The sequence below is a fragment of the Triturus cristatus genome, chromosome 8, assembly GCF_964204655.1.
Source record: "Triturus cristatus chromosome 8, aTriCri1.1, whole genome shotgun sequence".
Classification (NCBI taxonomy): domain Eukaryota; kingdom Metazoa; phylum Chordata; class Amphibia; order Caudata; family Salamandridae; genus Triturus; species Triturus cristatus.
The window spans coordinates 474,829,189-474,855,682 of record NC_140591.1 but is presented as its reverse complement, the minus strand read 5'-3'; the positions used below and the strand labels follow the sequence as shown (position 1 = coordinate 474,855,682).

Sequence of the window (26,494 nt, the reverse complement as noted above, 5' to 3'; positions counted from 1 at the left end):
ATTTTAGGTGTGTGTTGTGGTGTTTATAGGTGTAAAGGATGGGAAGTAATTTATTTGTAATTGATGACTTGATTATTGGTTAATTAATTGTAATTAATTATGGTATTTGTGTACTTAATTTTAGGTGTGTGTTTAGGGTTTATAGGGGTAAAGAGTGTTAAGTATTTTTTTTAAACATATTTTATTGGTTTTCAGGGTTTCGCAATACAAAAGTACCATAATAGACGTTTGTAGCATCCGTATGTAAAGGGTGTTAAGTAGTTTATTTTTTATTTTTCATTTTTTGTTAATTGGTATTAATTAAATGAAGTAAAATTTTATTACGGTAATAGTGTAGTTAATTTTAGGTGTGTGTTGTGGTGTTTATAGGAGTAAAGGGTGGGAAGTAATTTGTGTTTAATTAATATATAGTGGTTAATTAATGTTAATTATTTGATATTTATTTTGGGTAATTGTTTATTTGTTGTGTGTTTTTACTTTTAAAGGGGTAAAGGGTGGGTATTAAATACATTTTAATTACTTTATTATTAGTTGTTAATAGTAATAGTTTTGAGTTTAAAATAGTTGTTTTTTTTTAAATAAAATAAGTTTTAATTGTGTTTTATTATTTCATAGTTTAATTTAGGTGTGTGTTGTGGCTATTATAGTGTTAGAGTGTGTGTAGTCAATTAATGTTTATTCGTTTTTTTAATTGATTAATAATTATGGAAGTACATTTGATTTAAAATGTTGAAGTGTTTTGTTTTTGGTGTGGTGTTATAGAGTAGGAAATAAAATATATACATGTACTAATAAATGTTATTGTTTGTAAATATTTTCTAGTTAAACAATTTTTTATTTATTTCTTATTTTATATAATATGTGTAGGTTATAATATGTAACAAACATTATATTATGTTTTCTTTTATATATATATATATATTTTTTTTTACTGTTTGCTTGTGAAAAGTAATTTCTGTCTCTCCGCTATCCAGCACTTTCCCTACTATTGCACTCACTGGAGTGGGAATAGTAATCTTTACCCCGCCGCTATCCAAAACTTTCCCTACTGTTGCACTCTCTTGAGTTGGAATAGTAATTTTTATCCCTCAGCTATCCAACACTTTCCGTACTGCTGCACTCACTGGAGTTGGAATAGTAATTTGTACCCCTCCGCAATCTAACACTTTCCCTATTGTTGCACTCACAGGAGTGGGAATAAAAAATGTTACCCCACCGCTATCCAACACTCAGCCTACTGTTACATTCAGTGGAGTGGGAATAGTAATTTTTGCCCCTCCGCTATCCAACACTTTCCTTACTGTTGCTCTTACTTGGTGTGGGAATAGTAAATTTTACCCCTCCCCTACCCAACACTTTCCCTATTGTTCCACTCACTGGAGTTAGAATAGTAATTTTTACCCCTCCGCTATCCAACACTTTCCCTACTGTTGCTCTGACTGGAGTGGGAATAGTAAATTATACCCCTCCGTTATCCAACACTCAGCCTACTGTTGCACTCAGTAGAGTGGGAATAGTAATTTTTACCCCTCCACTATCTAACACTTTCCCTACTGTTGCTCTCACTAGTGTGTGAATAGTCTTTTTTACCCCTCCGCTATCCAGCACTTACTCTACTGTTGCACTCACTGGAGTGGGAATAGTTATTTTACCCCTTTGCTATCCAACACTTTCCTTACTGTTGCACTGATTGTATTGTGAAATTTAAGTTTAAATATTTTTTAATAGTTTAATGTTTTAATTTGTTATAGATTTTTGTTTTTTATATTTTAAATCATTAATATATATTTTTATTTTTTATATTGTTTTAAACTTTTAACAATGTATTTTAAATGTATTTTATTACAATTTTATATATATATATATATATATATATTTTTTTTATAAAAGTCGATATTTTATACATCTATATTTTTTACATAGATATTTTTTGTCGACATTTTTGTACTTACCTGTTTAAGCATAGGAGTCAATATTTTTGTTGTCTATATTTTTTACTCTATATTTTTAACATTGATATTTTTTACATCGATGTTGTGTCAGTGAACCATCTCAAGGCTGCCCACTTCAATGTGACATGGATACCCTTCACTTGGCTGGTTATATTTAACTGCTTCATCCTGAGATAAACTTGCCAAGGTGTCACAGGAGTCAGAAGAAGTAAGTGATCGGTTCTTATCCTTCGTAATAAACTGCATCCTCCTTAGTGACATGTGCACTCCCACAAGGATTAGCATATCCCATTACTTAATATTAATGACCAGCATTTGCTGACGTTACCATCTAACCATTATTAAATGTGCATAAGCAAATACTGAACACTTCAGCCAAATTAATATGACAAATGCACAGGAACTTTAAAAACTGCATTCATGCAAAAAGAAAACTACCACTTGGCTTCAAACATGGGGCAATGCACTCATTAGCACCAGCTCCAGCCATCCGTGTCCAGGAAAATTTAAAAACGTTAAGCTGATCCATCAACAAATCACTTACCAGGGACAAAGAAGGCAATAATATATTGTGCCCCAAACCTTCAACTTCAAACTGCTTTCGAGAATCTAACAGACTCTGCAATAAAGGAAACAAGCATCCAGCCACTAGGCCCTAGGCAAAAAGCTAGACTTTGTAAAGATCCATTCTGCATGCATCGCAAAAGGCATCACATCACCACTTGTTGAAGACATAAACCACGATACCCCGAGAGTAGGCACTAGACAAGTCCTAGTCTTGCTATATGCGGACGACGAGGTGCTTATTGCACGATCACCTAAGGCGTTGCAAGTGTTAAATGATGGATTGGTCTCCTTCATGAATACCTTGGATTTATCACCCAATTTTAATAAATCATTTGTTATGGAAATAGGGTGTTGGGGGACTAGCACAAAATCCTACATGGCAGGCACTGCTAGCCTAGCTAAAGTTCCAGCTTTTACATATCTGGGTGTTTTATTTGATGATAAACTGAATTGGAATAACCTGATGGAGGAAAAGGCAAAGGTCATGAAGAAAGCCCTGGGAGCCATTGCAAATTATGCGGATTGGTTAGGCACATGGTCTCCGGGTGTGATTTTAAAATTATATCAGTCAATTTGTATTTCCAAGGCTTTGTACGGGAGTGAGATTTGGGGCTATAAGGCAGTTGATGAGCTCCAAATCACCCAAAATAAATTTTTAAGACACATTTTAAAAGTGCTGCAGGGAACACCCGCTTACGCTGTACATGAGGAGCTGGGGGGTCAAATATATTACAAATCTAGCTGCAATCAAGCCCCTGCTCTGCTGGGTGAATGTATGGTCCAACGAAGAGGCTTCTTTTAATCAAGCAGTAATTTTGGATTGTTTTGCCCTGGACCACGCTCTGAAAATCCCTTGGCTTAAATACATTAAATATTCATTCCAGGGAAGACCTGATATTTTTATGAATCATGAGTCAGTAAAAAAGGTGGACAAAAAGTTAATTAAAGACCTATTTTTTAAAACAAGAAGCGCAGTACGTGAAGGAAAGGAGCTTAATAAGCCTACGGTAAGAGCCCATACTCTACTTAAATAAATGCCGGGCCTGGTAGCCTACATTTCTATTCTATCTAGACCCCATGGGCGTTTTTTAATCACTCGTTTTAGACTGCATATGTTTCACCACTTAGTTGCCTCTCCTCCTGGTTTTATTGTATGAACCAAGGATAGAGGCCACTGAGGCTGCGACAATGGGTCTCCAAAGGATATTTTACATTTTGTCTTTTTATGTAAATATTTTACGCATCCCAGACAACAATTTCTTAAACCTTATTTAAAAGAAATGCGAATCAGACAGGCACGGGTTGCTCTCTTGCTTCTGCAATTTACGCAAAATGCTCATACATTGTGTGTTGTTTCGCATATACTAAGAGCAATGATAAGATCAAGGAAATCCAGATTTGACTGAGCTCAGGAGGGATAGTATGGAAACGGGCAATAACAATCAAAATGTATTTGAAGTATGATATGATTGATTTCACATGAAGGTTGATATGAATAATTTTACGCCACAGTAAATTTTATGTAATGATTAAGCATAGATTCGAAACACTCTCAAGAGAAACTGTAAGAATAGGATTGTTTAGATTTCCTTCAGAAAGATAGCGAGAGGTGTATTTTTATTGTGTGTTGAAAAATGTTTTCATGAATTTGTTACTGTTTTGAATGCATGATCTCTTTTATGGCGGTATCACTGCCGAATAAAGATTGTTTATTTTTATTATTACATAAACAGCAGCATGAAGAACAGTGCTAAAATATATCATCATGACACCCACAATTCCAACACAGAGGAGAGTCCCTGGGATCCTCATCATTGAGAAAATCCCATCCAGGATCAAATTTTAGAAACAAACTCTCACCACACCGTAACACTAGATTATGCTTAACTCTGTACCAGTTGGGGCTGCTATGTCTTACCAGGAACTGAAAATACAGGATTACATTTGTAATGACATTAAATGGCATTAAACCAACGTGTCTGCACTTTATTAAAAAGGCTCTGGTTAACCTAAAATTCATATGAACACACAGCAGCATCCTTTCTTGGCAATTCCCCAAGTAGAGAGGGCTTTTTGCATGCTACCAAGGTAACAACAGCCCATAACAAACACGAACCTGACTTCCCAAGAGCCAAAGATATCGCGGGGAACAGGATATCCAAATTTGGGATCTGGAGCATAAGCTCCCCCAAACCAAAGGAAGAAATACGAGTGACCCCACCTTCAAGTGGAATGCTCCGCTATTTAATACTTAATAGCAGCAGGTGGCCCCCAACACCTGGTGACACAGGGATGTCGGCTTGCTACAAGAACCATATGAATCCTGCATGTCAGTTCGGCTTTGGCATGATTCGTTGGGGGGAGACATACCATTTATCCTAGTGGGCTGAGTTCAGGTGTGGTTAGTTAGCTCTTTTCATGCCAGAGACACCACTGATTAGTTAGCCATGTGCGAGTTGAAGTGAGTCCCCCACTGCACCCGCCATACAGCGATCGTCCACTACCCAGCCTTTGAGAAGGGGGGGTCGTTTCCTTATATCATTAGGACCCACGGAATCATAGCTGTACTCAGGGCTTTATGTGGGATGAATAAACTGGGGGGGGGGGGTCTATCAAAGGGGCGTGGCCTATGTAATTAAGGCCGTGGCTTAAAACACCTTAGCTAAAAACCTGTGCTTAGCATAGTGTGCCACCCAACTGGTATTTTCCTGCTTTTTTCATTGCATCCAGATGTATAATTTAGCAAGTAACATTATATCTACAACAAGCCAGGACTATTGGCTTTGTCAATGGTTGTTAGTTGAATAAACTAAATAAGCAACTGTGGCTTCGTAGTATATAAATATTGAAAATGCTTCCATTCTGAAATGAGACTATGGAAGACCTACAAAGAGTCTCTTGGAAGTTACATTAAAAGCAGGGCAGGGTGGTAGAGCTGCAGAGTTAAGATTTTTTTCTGAACCGGAGGGTGAGGGAAAAAATAAGGGGTTGGTGGAATTTGCATAGTTGCGTTCCGTAAAGCTCCGCGAAACGGTAAAAAATCTCCGCAAACACGCGGAATTGCTTGTTCGCAATGCTTTTTTCCTGTTTGCGATCGCTGTTTGCATGCTCAGAGGGAAATGTCTCGAGAACACGCATTTTGAGAACGCGAACAAGCAAAAATTCCGCAAAACGCAGAATTTTGGGCAATTCCGTGTTCTCCGCGGAACGTGAAATTACCCAAATTCTGCAAGTGTAACGGAATTTACTGCCCAGGCCTAGAAAAAATAGAGAGCCCGACAGGAACCCATCGCAGTATCTGCTTTTTAGAACTGCCGGTGCTGAGCACACCCTAAAGCCCTGGCTGTACTACTGTGCAACTTTACCCTGTACAGTTTACATCTTACCGCAAAAAACCTTACAAACACAAGACGGGGCTGGAAGTTGCCTCTTATCCTTTTCAAGTGTCTCGTTTCTGGTCGTTGTACATTCCTGGTTAAAGAAACGTGCTTAAAAGTGCGCATGTCCGAGTCACAGCTCTAAGTGACAGGTTCGGCTGCTCACAAAGGCGTCTCAGATGCCGCTCGCCAAGAGCAGGCGACAGCACTCCATACTGTTTGCACTACGAGGCAGTAATATGCAACAGGTTAATGTTTCACTGCAGCGCCGCGGCCAGACCCACGCGAAGAATCTAGTGTGCCCCGCTCGCCTCAAGACAAAAAGAAAACACTACGGCTTTGAACATAAACAGGAGCCACAATGCCCTACTAAGTGTTTCGACCACAGCGGCCGTAATTACCGTTCGTGGGACTCGGGAGGTCCGAGGTTTTCTGTCTCCTGCCGGCCTCCTTCCCCTCATTGTATCTCCGCGCGCCTGGTGCAAAGGTCACCCTTTCATTTGAATGCCCTGCCCTGCTGCAGCAGGTAGGAATGACTAACATGCTCGCCCGGCTCGGAGAGCACACAGTGTGCCCCTCCCTGCCTTCGCGCCCCTGCTTACTTATTTACCTTATTTTTTTATTCGCGGTTTACTATAGCGCAAACTTGGCCACTGCGCGATAGAAACCTTCCCAAAATAACACGCTTCAATTAAAGAAGAGCACACCCAGGCAAATGCTGCAGTAGTATTATGTGGACAAGTGGTTGAATAGAAAACACAGGGTTTCATTCTCAGTTATGTCTGGAAAAAGTTAGAATGTACAATACACCTGAATGGTCCAGCTCTAGTGTGAGGAAAGTACCCAACAATTTGCATTTTGGGAGTGTCAAGCAAGGAGAGCCATTTTAAGTAGGATTAAAGGGAAAGCATGCAGGTCAGGGAGGGGCAGCCGGACCGGTGAGGGGCCCGCGACAAATCCCTACTGAGGGGCGGGATGAAGAGCGGGCAGCAGCCAAGCCCGGGAAAAAAGCTGGGCGCCGATTTATCAGCTTCGTTTAAAGCGGCCAGTCGGCGGAGGGCCCCACTGGATGTGAATCAGGATTTAAGGCATGCCCCCCCCCCCCCCTCCCCCTCCCCGAAAAAAAAAAGCATATGCATGGGCGCCGCCACGACAGCGCAGGCCTGCAGTTTAGAGGCGGGTCGCATCAAACAAATAGGCCGTTGGACGTCGGGTGCCTTTCGGGGGTACATATGACATAGCCTAAGATAAGTCTTTCTTCACCACAGATGTCACTGGGTATGGATCCTGGGACTGTCGTATGTCGCCAGGGCACAGCGGTGGGTGACGGCACAGAGAGCTAACGAAGGAATGTGGCTGCGGGACACAAAGGTACCTTGGATGGGCAAGCCTGGGATGCAATGGCAGCACCTGCTGCCCACCGTGCAGAAGGCAATAGGACGCAGTAGTGGTGCACCTGGGGGGAATGATCTGGCCAACCTGGGATGTGGGGATTTTATGGGGGCCATGATATCCGGACTGACGGCTGTAGCCAGACTCATTAGACAAGCAGAGCTGATATTGACAGAAATGATATTACAAGTCCTTTGGACGGGGGCCCTGCACAACGCAGCAGAAGAAAAGTCTAGGAAGAAGTTGAACAGCACCATGTCCAGAGTGTGCAAGGGGCCGGGGGGGGGGGTTGTGAGGCATGGCCTCTAACTTAAAACACAAGGGTACCACGAACATGATGGGGTACACTTGTCGGAAGTGGGCATACAGTTGTTCCTTCTCAAAATTGTGGGGGGGAGGGGAGGACTAGAGTTACTAGGATTCAAATAAAGGGTGTCAGGAAGGAGCCTGTGAGGGAGCTGCCTGAGGTCGGGAACCCACGAGCATCGTGGAGGGGACAGCACAAAGGGACAGCAGACAGAGCACAATATCCAAAAGCGGAGCCACTCAAGCCAGTGCCCTTGGGATGCCTTATGGCAAGGGCATGGGGTTCAGGCTAAGGGCCAGCATGGGGTCAGCAGAGGGCGGACACAGCACTTGCAGCCCGGGTCAGGCATGAGGGTCGCCCACAACTCAGGGCATTGTCACAAGGTGCTGTGCTGTTAAGGTTTAAGCAATATCACAACAGGAAGACGGTTATGGTATACCTTCGCCTGCACACCGTTTGTCCCAAATGTCTTTAGATATGCTCACTCTTTTGGGTCAACCGAACAAACCGGAATCTATACATAAGCTAAACAAAGTGAGGAGCACAACCAGAAATATTTGCAAGAGTCTAGGAAGATTTCTTACACATCATAATGTCTTTAGCCAAATTGTAACACAAGTCCTGACAGCAAACAATCATATAATACACATTGTTCTTTCAGATTGCTTTTCATCAATTTTATTTATAGTTTTCCAAATAAAAACAAGACGACATGTCCAAGATGAACAGCCTATGCGTTTCATCCCTATTCACTTGGGACTTCTTCAGGGCTGTTGAACATAAAAACATACAAACAAAACAGTACATTAGAACAAACAATCAACTACAAATTAATTAACAATAACGATAATTCCCCTGAAAGGAACTCCTTTATTGTTATTTATTGTTTATTGTTATTAACTCGGTTATTGTTAATTAATTTGTAGTTGATCGTTTGTTCTAATGTACTGTTTTGTTTGTATGTTTTTATGTTCAACAGCCCTGAAGAAGTCCCAAGTGAATAGGGACGAAACGTGTAGGCTGTTCATCTTGGACATGTCGTCTTGTTTTTATTTAGAAAATTATAAATAAAATTGATGAAAAGCAATCTGAAAGAACATTGTGTATTTTATGATTGTTTGCTGTCAGGAATTGTGTTACAATTTGGCTAAAGACATCATGATGTGTAAGAAATCTTCCTAGACTCTCGCAAATATTTCTGTTAAGGTTTAAGGACTGGACTTGAACTTCAGGCAAGGAGGCGATAATTACTTGACTTGCTTGAAATAGATTATGTGTTCTTTATGGCAATGTGTAAATAGAAGCTGCGGCCTTTTTGCACCATCACAGAATTGTGTTATCTGTAAGCAAGAGGGAAGGTGGGGTGCATGTTTTGGCCAGGGAGATGAAGGGAACTTGGCCGCCTGGGAGGGGTTCGAAAAAATAGGACTGGGCGAAAAAAATGTAGAACAATTTATTACCTACGTCGAGCACAAATGATGACAAACAATACTAAATTATGTTAAATTTGAACACAGTCACACAAAAACAGTTGCAATATGGCATACCCGGATTGCCAAAAACATCCTTAAAATTACATTGGCTTTGAGAGACAGAGTCTGAAGTAACAGAAGGCAGAGAGGTCTGAATAGAGAAATAGAATAGACAGTGGTAAAATAGAAAGAAAGTTCAGTGTCACGAGGCTCCTAGGAAGGTTGGGGCCCAGAGCAATTGCCCACTTTGCCCATGTCGTCAAACGTCTCTGCATTCAACAAATGTGTATGGCAGGCTTTGCCACTACACTATCCATCTACCCATCTATAAACTGGCACACGGAGAAGCAACCTGCTCATCTCCCATTTACCTCATATATTAAAACAATAGAAACAAATTATGAAGCCCAGCTTTAAAAAGTTTAAAATATGTTCCTGCAGGTTTACTCTTACGTCTGGAGTGCATTTACGATACCTTTTTATAGAATCCAAAAAGACTTGTAGGAGTATGCCTGCAAATCTATTCCAAATGTAGATTTTCTATATAGCAAATTGCAAAATGAACTAATGTGGAATTTCCATCATGTAGAACATTACATGTGTAAATGTGGCATAAATGTACATTTGCAAATGTAATGTTTGCACTATACAGGGAAAATGATTTTTCCTTTGGGCAAACATTCCTCTATATGCAATTTAAAAATAGGAGTGTTTTATCAACATTCCCATCTCTGAGAGACAATTACGCCTCCTTTTGACCAGAGTATATTTGTAGGAGTTTCTACTGTGGGAAACTTCCTGCAACTTGATTCTGAATGCCACAAAACTCAAAAATCTTTGGGTGTTTGCTGGAAACTGCAGTCACTCCATTGACGTTTACTTTATGAACACAACATTCCACCAATCCCTGATATTGTGGCTCAGTGTGTGGATCTTACATTTGGAAATTGCATTTTATTGTACACTCATGATGAATGTAGGTGGGGAAAAAACCTTTGTGAATCGAACCGAGCTCAGTATATTACAAATTTCTCAAATCTCTAACGGGCTATTCTTGGCAATCAGAAGGGCGGGTTAGTGGGGACATTATTTTCAAGGCCCTGTGCTGGCAAAGACCGGCACGCTCTTTTAAAAAAAAATATATATTTTTTATTATGCAGTAAGACAGTGTTAACACAGTTTCCATATATAGTGGTCAACCACCCCACTGATTCCTTTTTATTGGTTATTATACCAGTCATTCCATTTTGCTTAATGGCTCCTTACTCGAGCCGCTAGGGTTTCTGGATTGATTTTTTAAGTAGCTATTATTATAGGGTGCTGCGAGGGTTCTGTGCTTATTCCTCCCCTATAGGTGTTCCATCCCTCCCAAACCTTTTCCCATTTTTTTGGGCATCCTCTGCTCACGCAAACTGCTTTTTCAGCCACCATAGCCCAGTCCATGTCGTTATACCATTCCGGGAGAGTCGGTGCAATCTGTACCCCCCAGTGTTTGGCAATGTTTCGCTTGGCGATCGTCATACCCAGTGTTCCCAAATGTGGTGTTTTCGAGTTAGATCAGTCGCCTCCCATATATTTAGGAGGCATTGCTTGGGTTAAGGTTGTACTTGGACCCCGTAGACCTGCGCGATTGTGTGCATAATTGCTTCCCAATAGGTCGTAATCTTGGGTCATTCCCATAAAATATGATAGAATGTGCCTGCGTGTCCACATTGGCATGTACATATTGGGTAGTCGAATCTTCCGATTTCGACAAGTAGGTTCTGTGTAATATTTTAAGCTGTATTAGTCTCAGTTTTAAGGGAATTGCCACTTCCCCAGGGGACTCCCTAGTGGCTTCCTGCCAATCGGTGTCTTCAAGTTCCCCGATATCTCTGCCATCGCTCACGTAAGTGTTGCATTGGGTCCGTCAGGTTGTTTATTCATTTTTGGAAGGTCAATGAGATCGCCCGGCAATCCATTCTATCTGTTAGTAGCCTATCTTCTAGTGGGGAGGCTTCAGGGAGTGCACTTACCGCTGGTATAACTGCCATCAAGGCATGTCTGGTCTGTAGATACCAGAAGGTTTCCAACACTGCAAGGTTATATTGCTATTGTAGTTTTGCGAATGGGATGACTATTCCCTTGGCCCACAGGTCACCTACCCCAGAGATACCTATGATGTCCTATTTGTTGAACCCAGGGCAATTAATCAGTCGGCCTAGTTTATCTGTTTCCCAGAGTGGAGTGGCTTGTGTTCTCGTGTTGTGCCAACCCAGCCTCTTGTGTGCTTGGTTCCAGAGTCCATTTTTTGTGCTGTGGGCCCTGTATGCGTATTGTTTCCAGATTTTGCATATAGCGCCCGTAAGAATCCCCCCTCCCCTAGAATGAATCTGTCCATTTGATATGCTGGGTTGTGGCGCGGTGCATGTACCCAATGATTTATGACCATTAACTGCGATGCCCAGGAATATGTGTGGTAGTGTGATGCCTCCATCATACCATCCCCTTACTAGTTTTTGCGTCGCGATGTGGGGTGGCTTCCCATCCCAGAGCAGAGCGCGGATCTCTGTTTTAATGGCTTGAAAGTAGGTTGGTTGTATCGGTAAAGGTGCATTTTGGAGGACATAGAGGAATCGGGCAGTGCCATCATTTTGAAGAACGCAGCACGCCCCAACAGCATCAGGAGTAGGAAGCACCAGTATTAGACGTCACTTCATAGTCGTGTCAATGCTGTAACGAAGATGCCTAAATATCGGAAACCATCCTCAACCACAGCGACCTTGCATTCCTTCGGCAATACTGGAGGTGGGCCTTGCAGGACATATAAAACAGATTTGTACCAGTTTATCAAAAGACCAGCACTCTTAAAATTTTGAAGCAAGCCTGCCCTGTATATTCATTCACCCACAAGGGCAAAAACCACTAAGTGGCACCAACATACTGGAGCTGCCGTGCTTGCGATTTTCCTAGGAACAGGTGCTTTGTGACACATTGCAGCCAACATGAAGTTTTTGACCTAGGTCCCACAAAAACTACTGAGATGCCCACTCTCAAGAGCCGCCACAAAGAAGAACACGATGTTTGCACCGATCCCCGGAAAAAGGTCCCAAATTCTACAAAAATACAGCTCAAGTTAATGCAGATAAAAGTACATCACACGGCACTGGATACCTTTCTAGGGAGTTTTCCATCTCGCAAGACTGTCTTCCTAGCTCTTTAACCTTTAATTGTCTTGAAATCATTATAGTTGATTTCTTCCCATGTACAACCTATTCGTGTTTTCATCATGGTCATTGTATTTAGAGGAGACTTGGAAGCCTGGCAGTGAATAGGAGCAACAGAGAATGGACAAGGTGCTACAGAAACCTTTTCAGTCCACTTTGTTGAATTCTTCATGTTTCTATCTGCTATTTGACACCCTCCGGGGAGGTCTGCAACGCTTTGCAATTGTGAAAGCTCAGATTTCAATTTCATTATGTGATGCACAAGAAGCCATGCGAGTAACAGGCACTTACAAAAAAGATGCAGAGTTTAATCAGAGCATTTGTTAGCCCCTCCTCTTACCTATTTATACTCCTTCCAAATTTGGGGGTTTAAAACTATAAGCCCCCTCACTTAGAACTAGAATTAGGATGTTTTAGTAGCGTGAAAGTGACGCACCAACAATTATAACAGAATTGCACAGTGAGAAACATAGAAGGGTCTACAGGAATGTGAACACTAATAACCTCACACATACTTTTACGTGTGGCTCATGTAGCATCAGTACTGCAATCATACACATATAGCTGGAGTAACATCACTCCATCACATAGGCTTTGCAAGGACAGAGTTTTTATTGGCATTTCTCATTAATGACAAACAATAACACAACAAAACAACAGTACATTGCTTACAGACCGTACGGTCAATTATACCAGGATGTCAGCATATATAGCATGGCATTATTATGCTTCCACAACACTTTAAACATGATGCAGTCAAATAATTACTCCACAATCTGTATGCTTATAGATCTATACAAACATGAAAAAAGAAAGGAAAAACAGAAATCCAATAGGCACTGTAAGGGAAAACCTCCTCCCATGTGCCAGTACAGTCCAAGATGCACAATATGATGATGCCCGGCTCAGGGATCGTCTGCAGCCGCAGAGTTCAGCCAACACTCAAACGGACCCCATATATCCCGGGGGCGAGATTGCGTCGGCATTAGCTCCCAGAATCCAGCTAATTGAGTCCAACAATAAGTAACATTTCAAACCCATTCCTTCATTGTCGGTGGGGGAACAGCGCCCAATTAAAAGCCACCTGGCGCTTAGCCATCAGCAAGAGCAAGAGCATAGCTGGAAGTTTCCTCAATGTCGGTGGTATATCAGGAACACCACCCAGCACCACCAATGGCGTGCAAGGTAGATCCTGGCCCGTTATGGCTTTTTAATGTGGTGCAGTATTTTAGCCAGTAATTGGCGAGAGGACGGCATTGCCATGCCAGGTGTATAAATGACGCTTGGGGAGCCCCACACCGCCAGCAGTTGTCATCAGAGTGCAGCCCCATCCGATGAAGCTGCATCGGGGTGCGGTATAGTCGATGGACGTATTGGAAGTAAATAAGTCTGAGACGATAGCTACTCTAGCTGCCAGCAACTGAAACCCACTGCTGGTCTGGAATAGTCACCACCAAGTCCACCTCCCAAGCTGCGAGGGACGCCGGTACAGTGATCAGATGAATCTCTTTGTATGATGGTGAAAAGCCTAGTAATCAACTTGCGGCCTGACTCAACAGTGAGTACATTTTCTAAGGCAGGTAGTGTCGGGGGCGGGTTTAGAAATGTTCCAAATGTGCTTTTGCAAGATGCCCGCAGTTGGTAGTATAACGCCGAGGGAGGCGCAGGACCACACATCTGTTGTAGTGTTAGGAAATTGTCCCCCGGGAAGAGGTCCTTGCCCACTTGTATATGATGTAAGTGCGCTCGCTCCTGCTCCTTGCAGTCCATGAGCGGGGGGATCAATGGGTTATGAGCTAGTTGCATGGAAGGGGCATAAAGTATGTCAGTGTTAGCTCGTTTGCATAAACCTCTCCAAGCTCAGCGCAGCGCCTCTACAGTGTCCACTTCACTGCGTGGGCGTTTGTACGGTTGATAAATGGCGGTGGTTAGGGGAAGGGGTGCTACCTTATCTAGTTCAATGGCGACGTGGGGTTGGAAGGGTGTGGGGTGTTTCCAATAGTGTAAAAATTGTGCCTGAGCGCTATAGGCGTAGAGAGCAAAATCAGGAGTCGCTAGCCCACCCTGAGCCTGTGGCAACGTGAGCATTTCCCAAGAGATCAGACAATGACAGGAGGTTAAGCGTACTGACAACAGCAGATACTACAGCTAAATACACCCACATTCAAAACGCCCCCACTGGCCTGTCGTGTCCGATGTGACAATTGTTGGAGGCTTTACTCAAGCACCTGGAGTGGTCCAATCTCAATTAAAAAACATCAGTCATTTGCACCTTTGTTTGAACGGTCAGGAGAGAGGATAACGTCTAAAGCACAACGGAGGTTGAATCGGCCTCTCGCTCACAAAGGCAAGAGAGTGCGTGTCAGTGAGCAGTGTTGGGAAGAGAGTGCGTGTCAGTGAGCAGTGTTGGGAAGAGAGTGCATGTCAGTGAGCAGTGTTGGGAAGAGAGCCCTGACATGCAGGACTCCAGTTTTGAGCACTTTCTACAAACCACCTTATTAAAACAATGAGGTCCGATTCACAAACATGCATGTAACCTTAGTTTAAACACAGACAAACATCCTTTTTAAGAATGTAAACTTTCAAATCAGTAAAGGTGTTTTACAGTCATAAAATGTGATTTACTGTCACAAATAACTTTGTGTGAGTATATCTGCTCGCTGGGGCGGTGAGTGGGTGTCTTTAACTGGCTGGTTTTTTTTACGTCACATGCTGTTTTTTCGTCACATTTCAACTGGTGATAAGACTTTGTACACACCCGGAGAGGTCTTCCGTCTGTGAGCCACTTCCCGACACGTTCAAGTGAATTTTCCTCTTGGAAAAAAGCCACAGGGACCCTTGTAATTCCTAGCTTTGACTCACTGGTTCAGTAAAACAATGGCCCTATTCCTCTGCATAACACAGGCTCTACGTCAGCTCCAGGCAACATTTTTCCGTATTTGCTGAGAAAATGTTCGCACCGTAAGAAGCTACATCCTGAGGTGGCCTTTTCTTAATTACATAAAAGAGCATTGTTTAACTATCTGCTGTAATTATTATTACATAGCATAACTTAACATGTAATATAAAAATATTTGTAACAAATGGGCAAAATTAGAACAAAAAACTAGTAAGTTCCATGCAAGTTCAAATATTCACTACATATTCCCTGTTTACAGTCTAGTATCAAAGGATGCAGAAGGATAAGTGACAATCATTAGAACCAACTGTGCTTATGTCTACAACGCAAGTTAGCCCTGTGAGTTTTAATGTTGTGCAATGCTTCTTTTGGCACGGATCACACCCCATTGCAAAATGCTGCGAAACAATAAGACTGCTGATAAAATCACAGCAAGCCTGAAAAGAAAGGGAATGAAAGGCGCAGCAACAGAAGACTTGGCAATCACACAGTACCATCGTGTGTCACTCCATATTGGAACCCTTTCCCAGGACACCCGGTGAAGAACCAGTATCAAAACGGGAAGCACACGGTGAGCTGGAAACCCCCGTACAGCTCGTGTGTGCAGGCTTTCAACAACTGAACACCGTTATTGGATTTCCATCCTCCCCAGCAGAGGGGAGGCTGACTCTTAGGTTTTTGTATTTTTTTATCTTGGGGGCTGGTGGAGTTGGTGCTCAAGGAGTGGTGGCACAAGGCATGCCCATAGCTCACCCAATTCAATTATTCTCTATTTAGGTCTCGCCTATCATACAGTGTTTAGCTGTCTGTAGGCAAAAGCCTCCAGTGGACTATACCAAAAGCTTTTTGTGGACTTAGAACCCTCTCACTGCTTACAATTGGTTAGTTTTATTGTCACTGTAATTTGCTTGCTTCCTATTCAAGTGCTTGCTTCTCTTTTCTTGTGCTTGTCCCTTTCATGGAGCATACCCTCTTTACCATCCCTTTGGTTGACTGACTTGTGTCCTTCCACCGCTCACCTTTAGGGGAGTACTGTTTTTGTTTAAGCTCTCCACGACAGTGAATGTCTTTTCAGGATAACTCCCCTGTGTGCAGCTTTCTCCCCGTCAAATCCCTGCAGCCCCCTCCCAGAGCACGCCCTGTTGCTATCTCCCAAACCCCACTTGCCCTCTCTATCATGTACTGCTTTTTATACCCCAAGCGCTCCATGTCGATTCCTCTTTCCTCCATCCTGACTCTTGCTTCTTCCTCCTTGGATTTTTTATACTGTTTTATAAATTATTCTGCCCCTAGTGCATTGCTTTCCCCGCTGGTTACTCCTCTCTCCATTACCTCCCCCACTACTCGCTACTTCGTTGCTTCTCCTTGTCTTCACAGTCATTAAAAATATATTGGGGGGGGGGGGGGGGGGGGGGTCTAGCAGCTGCCATGTGCTGCCGGGACACTCCACTTTTAAAGAAGCACCTTTGCACAGGTAAAATATTTTTTCCATTTAAGGAGCCAAGTGGCGTCTTTACTCCTGTAAATGTAAATATTAAAGTATGTCAACAGTAGGTCCTCACTCAAAATCAAGTCAAGGCCACTACCTCCACAAGGTGAATTAAGGCAGTAGCCTTAGGGCACCACCATTAATGTTATGCCAAATAACAAAGAAAGGCCTAAAAATATGGCACATTTCAAAGACGACACAGATCACCCCAGCGGCAAAATAATATTTTGACTGGAGTTTTGAACATCCTTGCACAATTTGTGGTCATGTCAACCAAGCTATCTGTCAGTTCTGGTTAGGCAAATCAAAATATCAGTCGCACAAAGAGTTAGAGCAATGAGAGCAATGAGCATAGACCCATGAAGGGAAGGGGCATGGCTTTCTGCATGATTAGCAGCAGCCAAACAATACATTTGGATCAGGAAAAGAATGTGCTCGTGGTGTCACACAGTGTTATAATTTCTTTTATTTTATCCACCTGGATTCGGACACCTACTCAGACAAAAGCTACTGTGTAATTCGTAAGAGAAACACTGTGTGGTGGCGCCTTTTTTTATTTTAGTATTTCTCTAATTTACCTTAAAACATTCTACATTCAGCTATAATGTGCCCCACCTTACTTTCAAGGCTTCAGCTCCAAAGATCGTGCCTGACTCCACATGGCTGCAGCCGAAGCGTAACCCCTCTATTACAGAAATCTGCTAAGGCAGCCATGTTTAGTGTGGGTGTCAAGTGTATAAATCAAGGGTGTCCAACATAGGTTTAAAATGTTCGATTAATTTGTATTTATATAGTGCGAAACTAGCTGAAAGACAGCAGAGTGCTGTATAGGATTGAATGAAGACATATATTCAGAGAGAGAATCCAGACAGGTAGATGGAGGATTCTGAGAGGGGAGGTGGACTATTTACTGCATTGGAATGTAGTGTTCTTTAAAGGGGCGTGTCTTCAACCTGTTGCTAAACTGCAGGAGGGCATGTATGGTACTGATGGATACAATAACGTTCCAGATCTTGGATGCATACATGGAGAAGCCCTGTTGACTTGTTTTCTTATTTGCACTTCTTTGCCTCCAGTCTGATGAGGTGTGGCTGCGGGCATGCCAAGAACCACAGCTTGACGCAGTGGATGTCCAGAGCAGAGGAGGCTTTCATATAGATTCTACATGCAGGATTGCCAGGACAGCCACATAAAGTACATTTGTGAACCTAAAAGAAGCTCATTTAGATAGTCTCTGGTTATTCTGAAAATATGTCTTGGATCTGACTGTCATGGATCTACATACATTGCCACCCATGTTTTAGGCTATACAGTTATTTCCTCAAAAGCTGCAAGAAACATCCTGGAAAGGAGAAGCTTGCTCCCCTGAGTTGTAGTCAGAGCTGATGGTAAGACTAGGATGGGAGACCGTTGTGGTCTGCATCAGCTGGGCCTCCAAGATGCGGCTGTCTCTGTGAGGGTCCCCCAAAGAACTGCTGCCATGTATTATGCTTTTCAAGTAACGAGTAGGGCCTCTTAGCACTGTCTCCAGGCGGTGGGCAAGGCTGATTTTCATATCACAAGAGTTCGAAGGAACTTTTCCTGCCACCAAGACACTCAGCTAATGTGTATACATTTACCACATTTTAACACTGTAGCCTTGGTTTGCAGCTACTGTAGAGGAAAAAAAAACTCTTGAGATTGGTGTAACTGACAATTCATCGCTGAGCTCTCGATCGCTTTAAAAACATTTAAAAGCAAATCAGTCCATCAGTCATTGATTTTGTAAAACATTTTCTCCTCTTTCCCCGCAGTTAATGCAGCTCTTTTCTTTTGTGTCGTGACTTCTTCTGATGGAAAAGGACTCTTCAGATTACACAGGCGCTGGTGCTGAGATGTAGTTCGTGAATGGCTTTATAGAATACCAAAGTAACTGATACTTGTCATATGTTTATAGCTGAAGAGAACTCAGACAGGATTGCCAGATGAATCCACGTCAACGGGACACACTGTTCCAGTCCTGGGTTTTCATTTTACACATCATATTTTCCAGCTGCGTTAGTACAATGGCTTCAGTTCAAGAAAACCAAACTGCAAATCCCAGAACGCAGTTAAAGGAAACATCAGGAAGGTGCAAGTGGGATCCTGCTGAAAGGGAGTGATCTGGGAACCCTATATGCCACAGTGTGTTCTGTCATCAGAGGAAGAGTGGTGTTATATGGTCCTCTCGCTCTGACATCACAGTGCTCGTTTATATAACCCTTCTTTCCTTTCTACTGACAGGAGCTGGAGGGAGGGCTATTCAAATACAATACAAATTAAAACTGATTTAACACTTGACAGAAAGTGGGCATGAGCTTTTCAACACAGGCAGCGTTTATTTGAGAGTGTGTACACAACGGCACTTAATACACACAGATAACACACTCCTAAGCTCTCATTTTTGTGCACACCCATGAACAGCCTCCTGACCACTACCCGGATGCTATGGTCACTCCGCACAGCGTCTACACAATTCAAGTTACAAGCGCTACATTGTGGTGCTATATACCCTCAGCAATATAAATGGATGACCTCTGTGGAAATTCCCCAACATTCACCCTAACATACAGGCCGCACCAACCAACACCCTTCTCTTCCCTGTATGGACATGCCAGAGATCAACATTGCATCATTTTTGCCTCATATGTATGTATTTTTCCAATATGGAAACATTATCCAAACTGTTGACATATTCCAAGCAATTGTTACAATAAATGCTGCTTTTTGCCTTGAGGAAGAACCAAAGTACCAATCTCGCGCCTTTACCTCACGCTTGAATCTGAATGGCTTGAAAGACTCTCTTCCACTTTTTAAACACCCAGGGCGTGATTCAAAAACACATTTGCACATCCAAGTTCAAAGCGCCGCTGCACTAAAGTGCCTCCCATCTGCACAAACACCATATCCTGATTCACAGATTTAGGTTCGACAGTCAATCCACAGATGAAATTTAGAACTATGTAAAATCTGAAGGAATGGTCGATTTCACAGTCTCATCTTTAGGGTTAAGGGAAGAAATATGGATGTCCCCAGGAGAGGTGTGTGGGCAGGGGCACCATTAGGGATGGAGTAAATGCCTACAAAGTCATAACTTTGTAAGTGTTAACAAACTTTGTTTTCACACCCAAATTGCCCACCTACACGTAGGCCCGGATTCCGAATTTTACTGAGTGATAGGTGTAACTGACAAATAATGATACCGGGGGTAAGTTATTTATCAGGTGAGATAAACAGTACCTTAGTGTACACTTTACCCCTGTTAAATTCCGGCAGGTTTGATCAGTCGAAATTTAACGAAGGGTAAGGTATTTAATTAAATGAAGTTACTGGGTGTGTTAAATACCACCGACTCAGAATTCCAACCCCTGCGCAAAGAGATTTGTACAGGGTTCTGAAATCACCGGCCCACACATAGTCAAGGCCATAGTGTTAAAAAATTGTAGTAGAGTGTAGGGAGGTCTCTAAGAGATAAAATATTTTTGAGGGGAAAAACGAAAAAAATCGTTGAATGCACTATTTTAATATGTGCAAAATGTACTACTGCGTAATGTTCAGTCTCCACATATAAGTATGAGGGTCCAGTAAGATGTAAGAAATCTAGGATTGGAATAGATTTCCTTGCATACACGTGTGATTTTTAGGGTATTCTAAAAGCCAGAAACTTTACTGTAGTTTTGCAGTTCTACGTGGATTATGATACAATGATGTCTGTCACTGAAATGGATGTATATAATGGTTATTCAAATGATTTTGATGTTGCCTTTAGATTCCTGTGACCTATATATCTCCAATCAAACAAAGTTACCCCATAAGGAAGAGTACTCCAAATATTTATTCACGAAGGCTGCACACAGGAAAAAGCAAGAGCGTCATCTTGAATGAATTGCCAGCCAGACACGTTTCGAGTCCTCTTTGATCCTTAATCATTGGCGTTCACACGTGAAGACAGGACCGGCATCTGCAACTGAATTTATTCGCAAGAAACGGCCCAGTGGGCGTGGCCACTTCTCTGGCCTTGTGGTATTTGTAGTTGCTTCTGATAATTCTCAAGTGAGTCCGTCCTGAAAGTGACGAGAAATTAAAATAGCTTGTTACCCCAGTGGGATGATGCTCAGTCTTGCTTTTAACATGCTGCATCTTACTCATCAGAGATGGACTACCTCTCTTTACGATGTCACCAAATGGCTTCACCTCGAGGACGCTGCTTTTACAGCGGGGCTTCTTCCGCGGCCGGAGCAGACCACTTCAATCCAATCAAACAAGGTTACCCTATAAGGAAGAGCCTCACCAGGTAGGTTGTACTTCAAATATTTATTCACGAAGGCTGCACACAGGAAAAAGCAAGAGCGTCATCTTGAATGAATTGCCAGCCAGACGCGTTTTGAATGATTATATATATATATATATATATATATATATATATATATATATATATATATATATATAGAGAGAGAGAGAGAGAGGCCCGCCTAAAGGTAGAGGCAGACAATTGGTCTGAGATTGGTCAGACAATTTACAATTCACCTGTTTTTTCACGTGTGTAGTGTGGTGATTTGGCACGATTTTTGACATACACTTGGTTACTAGTCAATGTTTATGGATTGTGAATATACTTGTGGCACAGTAATGTGTTTGTAGGTTACAGAAAACGGACCAGACTGAAGTTGGTTCTTTGATCATCCATAGAAATAATTATGGTTTTTCTTTTATCACATTGTTAGCAGAGTGACATGACTTGGTCCTAAAGAATGCCACGAACCTCTGGTCATCAAGGCAGAAACATGTTGACCTAGTCTGATAGGGAACATCCATACCCCTATCGCTCACACTGTCTTTTAATTCTGTCCATAGGGGATACACATTAAAATAATTTTCCCCATATGAGATAGTTTTAATTCACTTTCAATATTATTTTTGCACTCTGCCCCTCACTCACTTTAAACATTGGAGTATAAAACACCTCGCGCTCCTCTCCTGAGGGAGAGTTGTAGCCCACACTGTGCACCTTGCGGGCACAGTGTGCAAGAGGGAACCCAATGATGAAGCATGTCACCCTCGGGTGAGTGAGGATTCTCGTCTTTAAAAAGCAATTGCTTTTTTATTATTTTCAGTTTTTCACACCCATATTCACATTCTAGTTAGGATACCATCCAGTTATCTTTTGTGTGTATTATTCTGAAATGGAGGGCCCAGGGGAAGAAAATGTTGTGCCAGTAAAAAAGAGTAAGAGTGAAAACGAAATATATGCCGCACACACCAGCATATCCTGCGAAACAAGCACAACGTGACAATCGTAGGCAGCTCCGCCCACAAGTTATCAACATTTCCTATGATACAGCACAGGATGTTCATGGGAAATGTTCTGATTAATGGTCAACTTTCACTTCTAGCACCGAGCCTCCACTAAGCTGCAATGTTCTCCCTAGGCAAAGCTCAGAGCTCTTTTTTTTAAAGATTGAGCCACACCCCCGCCAGCGAGTTAGTTTTTTTTATGGATTTTAAGGAGCATCTATGTAAGTATATATAATATGTATGCACGTCTGCAGAGTGTAGTATGATATTTATTACTTTATTGCCATTGTTCAGTGTGAGTAGGTGGCAAGACAACAGGTGAAGTCTTGAGGGGGTGATGACCCACAACACCCTCAACAACGGTGATCAATAGCATATTATACTCTGCACATCTGCATATAGTTTATGTCTTGACTTTTTTTTATAGCATTTAACCAATATAAAGATGCAAGGATTTACATCTACGAAGTGAGGTAAAATCACACTGGAGTGGAATCTAGGCCTGGGCTAAAATTACGTTCCGCTCGCGGAAATTGTGATAATTTGACATTTTCGCGTTCCGCGGAGAGCGCGAAAATGTCAAAATTTCCGCAATCCGCATTTTACCGGAAATTTTTTGCTTGCTCGCGCTGTAAAATAATACATTCTCGCGTGCGCGCGGTCGCCTTACCTGAATCCCCGCGTTCGCCGACAAGTTTTCCCGGTCCGGTCGCGTTCTCCACGAGATGTTGGATTGTTGGTAGCCATTTGCGCTGTCTCGCGACAGTTCGCGCCCGCAGTAACGTCATTCATCGCGCGATCACGTCTTTATTCTCGCGATCATGCACCGCGAGACAAGTGAAAACAAGATGGCCGCGCCCGCGAGCAACCGCATGGGTAAGTTGGCGAGCCGCGACCACGCAGAAAATACTGCGAACGGGCGGGAAAAAAACCTCCGCATCTTTGCGATATTTCCGCGTCTTTGCGGAGATTTTTAACATTTTCGCGATAATTTGCAAAAGTGAATTTCGCAAATTTCGCCCACCCCTAGTGGAATCTGGATTATTAGCAGAGCTTTTTTTCCTATGTAAAGACAGACAGATAGGATAGGAAGATCGGCATGAGTTGTTTGCGACCAAAATTGTGAAAAACTCTATCCTCCAAAAACCCATTGCAATTTCTTTTATTCGTGCACATCTTTCAAAAACTGCCTACATTCTCCACATTTGATTGCATTGTAAAGTAACTTCAGAGATACAAGATTTCTTGCGACAAAAACGTTCCTGTTCGGTTGCCTGCTGGCTACACCGTTTGAGAAATATTCAGTAGGTCATGACTGAAGTTGTAGGAAGGACGCATAAGATGCCTGTCACTAGCATAGTATATGTGGGCATAAATATATATGTTAATAGAAAATTAAGATTAAAAACCCTCTACAAACGTACATAGACTCATAGAACCACAGATTAGGTTAAAAAAAACACACATGTGCTATTAGGAGGGAACTCTTCCACATAAAACCAATTCCTAATACGTTTCCAGTGGGCTAAGCTTCTGAATTCTAGGGAAGGAGACACGGGTTTATGGCAAAGAGTGGTTGCCTGATGCAGTGTTAGCGCTTCATCCTGCTCATTTTCAGTGACACACAGTTATCAACGTGCAGCTCACCCGATACAGCTCCTCTGCGTGCAGTTACAACTTTCACATCACTGCACACCAGTGGTGTAAGGCAAAATGATGGGGCTCTCCTGCAGAATAAATATGGTGACTGGCACCTGACACTCACATATGTTTATAGACATGAGGAAGAATGGGTGGCACCTTGAAGGGAGGGTCCCCCTGAGTACGTGGGTCTGGGTTATGCCTCTTTTGCACACCAACAGGAGAACAGTCTAAGGGTAATGCAGGTTATGAACTTTAAAAATAGTGCATCGTAAATAGCCACATTAAACTGCACTGAGGGACCAAGCCTACCAGGAATATCTCTTAAGGAACAGGACCAGGATGAAGCTCCAAAATAGCCACATTTCTGTGGAGCTCCGTCACATTCCCCATTTCTTGAGTTGCACAAGGACAGGTCTACAACAAACAAAAATAAATCCAAACAAGATGCTTGTGAGCTACTGGTTGCTCTCCAGCTACCCACAATTAGGTCTCCTGTTTGCAGCCCAGCCTACTAAATGAGAAGCTTTAGAATGGTTGAATAAATAAAAGTATATCAAAATTGAAAAGTGTGTATTTCAGAAGAAAATGTGTGTATTTTCAGAACTCCTTAGCTGAAGTTTGGGGAAACGTATTACTAATATGAACTTGGTGCCAGGGACATTGCAGCTATGGCAGTTATGAATTACCCACGTAGAGGTATTGCACAATGACAAAGATATTTTTACATTATTGCGGAGACCCGTGCCTGATGTACGGATGTGATCACTACTGGTAAACTTGCATATGGTGATCACTAATATAATCTTGTCCGATGTGGTCAGTAATAAAACGCTACTAATAATAGTAGCTCGGGATGATGTTCATTGAACATCTGTACCTCTTACTGCAGAAAAAGTTGGAGACCGTTTCAGCCCAACACTGTCTACTTATAGAAACACCGTAGGAAAAGTTACAGGAGCTGAAGACCATGGAGCCGAAACGCAGCATGAAGCCTATCCGATAGAGACCTGATTGAAGTCGAAAAATACTACTCGTAGTTAAGAAATTTACTTGAATGGAGGATGCGCTTGAGGTCATGCAGCTTAGTCTGAAGAAATACAGGCAAGACGCTCAAGGGGCGTGAAGTATGGTGGAATATATAGAGACCAGTCACAGACTTACAAGCATATCAGAAAACATGTAAGGGATTTCAGGAGTCGTGCAGCAAACTTAATTGTTCACCGTGAATGGATAGTGGAACATTTGGAAAATTATGCTACAGTCACTAATCTCCATCTTCTTGGAGTGCTAGCTGCCCAAGCTGCTGGATATTTGAGGAACACCGTCAAGGGATTGATAAATGCATTGATCTACTTACAGCTTTCTCAGCTACAATAACTGTGCAAACAAAACTGCAGATGATCGCCAATTCCACAGACGCTATTGTGGGATTCTAGGGTACTGTGCATGAGAGAGGTAACATTATGCACGGCTAATAAGAAAGGAAAGTGGACATAGTAGTAGTTTTTCATAAATTCCTCCTATTTCCAGAATTAATAGGAAAACTCAACTTCGAAGGAATGAACTGCAAGACATTAAAAGTGGGATTCTGGCACTGCAACAGCCTCCAAATGGTATCCAGGCAAGTTATGAGCCAGAAGAACCCTTAAAGTAATCAGACGCTATATGACTAATTTTATCATCATCATCCATGGTAAATACAATGGCACAGTACACATGTTCACCCAGGCTCAAGCTGCACAGATCTTCGCACTCCATGGCAACAGTGAAAAGGAAAAGACTCTGAAAGGTAGGCAAAAGTGACACATTAAGGCAGCCGTGCAAGGTCTTTCTGTGTTGTAGAAGAAGAAGGGGTTGAAGGGTGGATGTAATATTCAGCATAATGAAGGCCCAAGCTGGGTTCAATGCTGCCTCGAGGTACAGCTTCTTTTTCTGGAGACTTTGGCGGCAAACCCTCAGGAGTGGGAACAGACCGGCCATTCCTGCACTCAGGCATTTTCCCAGTGGGCTGCAGGGAAGAGTGCTACTTTTAAGACAGAATAGGCTTCCATCACCAAACGAAAGGCCCTGCTGCTTGTATTTTCCTGCAGCATGGGGCTGGTTTGAGCATGTTTGATGGGGTTAAGTTTGGTTTCCACTCTAGCCCTGCTCAGGAGGGTTGTATGTTGGACCAATAATGTCAGAGTTTGATTAAGTTGCCAAACCTGGCCAGACTTTTGTCATGTTAAATGTTTTCCCCCTACTCCTTTCCCAAACCGCATTAAGAAAAACTACTATAAACAAATTGTAAACCACATCTAGCCAACCATTGCCAGGAGTTTGAACTTAATGAGCACAAAAGTAACATGATTTCCTACCTTTCCGTCATAAGGCAGCGCTCCCCCAACAAACTTTACAAAAAGTACCACTCATTTTGTACATTTTCAATTGTTCTTCAATAGGTCTCTAATTTGGGATGTATGCAAATGACATCCATGTCCACGTTGATTGCCTCCTGCGGTTGCTTCAGTCACTCCAGTACCCTCAGACTGCCTGCTACTAACCACATAAGTACAAGGGTCTGGTGATCACTGTAGGACCCAGATGTTCTGCTAGTGTTAACTGCTCCAAACAACAGACTACATGCTGACCACCTACCTATCCTCACCACAGGCGTCACAGACTGCCAGCATCCTCCGGGTGCCCACTGCAGCATAATGAGCATGTCGATCTCTGACAAGGCAAGCACACAGTTCTGGCCGATTGCTGAGTTGGGTAAGCACCCTTATGGCAGATATACCTCTTCCCTTGTGCACCCTGAGGCTGCTGTTGACCACACAAGTACAATTAACCTGTATGCGTTCCATGGATGTGGAGATTTTCCTAGTTCACTGAGG

The 26,494-nt window shown here is 42.5% G+C and overlaps 1 protein-coding gene across 8 annotated transcripts in view; it reads right to left on the bottom strand.

Annotated features, from left to right (window-relative positions):
* ELF1 (E74 like ETS transcription factor 1) overlaps nt 1–26,494 on the bottom strand; it is a 509,285-nt gene that overhangs the window by 412,323 nt on the left and 70,468 nt on the right. For 2 of the 8 annotated variants that reach the window (XM_085621957.1, XM_085621961.1), the window contains exon 1: nt 6,298–6,427. The exons of the other annotated variants lie outside the window; for them this stretch is intronic. The gene's annotated coding sequence lies outside the window, so the exon portion shown is untranslated. Of the gene's footprint in view, nt 1–6,297; nt 6,428–26,494 lie in introns of those variants that run through there. 8 annotated transcript variants of the gene reach the window in all.